Below are 2,675 nucleotides of genomic sequence, written 5' to 3'. Positions count from 1 at the left end.
TAACATGAAGACAATTCAAAATAAACTTCTTTAAAACAAAAGATAAATAACAATAAATAAAAGAAGTTTAAGGGAAGAGAGGAATGCAAACTTGATTTATATTGGTTCGGCCACTTCCTGTGCCTACGGCCAGTCCTCAAGCAACCCACTTGAGATTTTCCACTCTCTTTGTAAAACTCCTTTTACAAAGTCTGAACCACGCATAGACAACCCTTCCCTTGTGTTCAGGAATCCTCTACAACAAGAGACCCATGGTCTCTTAATCCCTTTTCAGAAATAAGAAGAAAAGAAGAAATCTCTCTTAAAAGAGATAGATTGTACAATGAAGATCAATCAAAATTCCTTATTGAATATGCAAGTGGTTGACCAAGGAATCTTTTTGAGAGGATAAGACAGTTCAGTTCAGAAAAACTCCTAATCTTTTGAGAGGATAAAACTTTTTGGGCAATGAAAACTCTCTTTAAATTCGTGTTTCCAAGTCACCTTTGATGGCCATTCATAAACCATTTGAATAGATGTGACTCTTGGAAATTATTTTCTGAAAATCCCCTCTGGTAATCGATTACAAGACTTGTGTAATCGATTACAGGCTTTAAAATTTGAATTAAAACATTCAATAAACTGCTGGTAATCAATTACCATCCATGTGTAATCAATTACACATTATAAATTTTGAATTCGAATTTCTAGTGACTGTTATAAACATTTTCAGCTGCAGGTAATCGATTACCAGAGAGTAAATCTCAATTTAAAATGATTTAGATAGAATTCTTTGGCCAAACCTTTTGCTTTTTCAATTTGGAAACTTCTTCCTAAGATTCTAGAGATCAACTTGATCATATATCTTGATTTTCTTGGATTCTTGGATTCTTGTCTTGAATAAAACTCAGAAGCACTTGATCCTTTGGCATCATCAAAACATCTTGCTTCTACATAGGAGTCATTTGACTTAATCCATCAACTTAAAAAATCCTTCAACTATTTCACATCCTTGGAAAATTCTTTTTGCAAGAATCAACTGCCTCTTTCATTCTTCCTCACTACGAGGTTGTGAAAACAAGACAACGATTGGTACCTCAAAGCCTTACACTGGGGCAATGAGGGGCACCGTGCATGAACCTCAAGCGAACCTAGGGGCAGATTAGAAGTTCTCACCCAATAGGTTCCCTGCTACAAGGTCATGATGAAAGACAACGATTGGTACCTCAAAGCCCTACACTGGGGCAATGAGGGGCATCGTGCATGAGCCTCAAGCAAACCTAGGGGCAGATCAAAAGTTCTCACCCGTCGATGTTTTTAAACAAAAAAAAAAAAGGGACAAACCCTGGCATTTCAATGGATTGATTAAACATCAAAAAGCTCCATTGTCGTCACTCCAAAATGGTCAAGTGACTAAATCAAACAGAACATACACTCTGAGGGAGTTCCCGGAGAGATTTGCAAAAGATAGGATAAGGTTGCATGAATTATCACCTCTTTCAAAAGAACAGTCAATCTGTGTTTTCCGAAAAAATTAAATCAAAATCAAAATCATAAAATAGGGATAGAATGTCATGAACATTGTACAACTTTCCGTTGCATTGCATTGTTTCATATGAAGTCCACATTTACCAAATTTCAAAGGTTGTATGCATCTGCGTCCTTAAAAATCATGTAAGCTACATAGATTTTCTACATCTAATGTCCAATCCTTTGAATTTGGGATGATCGGCCCTCTCCAATGAGTCAATCTCTTGCTTTCTCATAAGGGTGGACCCTTGGGTACTAGTACCTTCACCTTTAGAGGGCTACAAGCCCTCGCTTTCAGAGGGCTGCACACCCTCGCCTTCAGAGGGCTGCACGTCCTCGCTATCAGAGGGCTGCATGTCCTCGCCATCAGAGGGCTACATGTCCTCGCCATCAGAGGGCTACGCGTCCTCATTTTCAGTGTGCTCCATATCCACGCCTTAAGAGAATTTAAGGTCCTCTGCCCTTAAATTCTTAACTGAGACTTGCGCTCCCGGTTAAGGGGCCAGTAGTTCCCTTTTATTAGTTCTTGGGCCACCCCCTGATATTGAAGGGCGACCAACTATGCGAACACAACCAGAGAGGGAGGCTATCACGCAGCTACTATGCATACCGGGGCAAGATTTCACCCGTGCCACTGCAAAGAGACGAGTGCAGATCATGCACACCAACATGACCACTCTTATACAGATATAGATGACGTTGCTACTTAGCAACATTCTGCCCAGTGACCGCAGTGCCGATCTACCCCTGCGGAAGTATCAGTTGGTCTGTGCCGTCCCGACATAGGTAAGTATGCATTTGGTTCAAATGATTTCTGATGTCATCTATTATTTGCAGGGGTTGTGCCCACAAGACGCCCAGCGGACCCGGAGAAGTCCAACAGGGCTCTGGGGTTTCCAGCTCTAGTTACGGGCCTCTGTCAGTCCTACAGGGTGCCCATTCCCCCCAACAAGGTCACGCCATCATGACATAGGTAAGTATGCACATCGCTCAACTGATTTCTGATGTCATCTATTATTTGTAGGGGTAGCTCCCACAAGACACCCAGTGGACTCGAAGGAGCCCAACAGGGCCCTGGGGTTTCCAGCTCTGGTTACAGGCCTCTATCAGTCCTACAGGGCGCCCGTCCCCCAGCATGTTCATGCCATCGTGACATAGGTAAGTAT

This window comes from Glycine max, chromosome 1 (genome assembly GCF_000004515.6).
Source record: "Glycine max cultivar Williams 82 chromosome 1, Glycine_max_v4.0, whole genome shotgun sequence".
In the NCBI taxonomy this organism is placed as follows: domain Eukaryota; kingdom Viridiplantae; phylum Streptophyta; class Magnoliopsida; order Fabales; family Fabaceae; genus Glycine; species Glycine max.
This window is presented reverse-complemented; position numbering follows the sequence as displayed.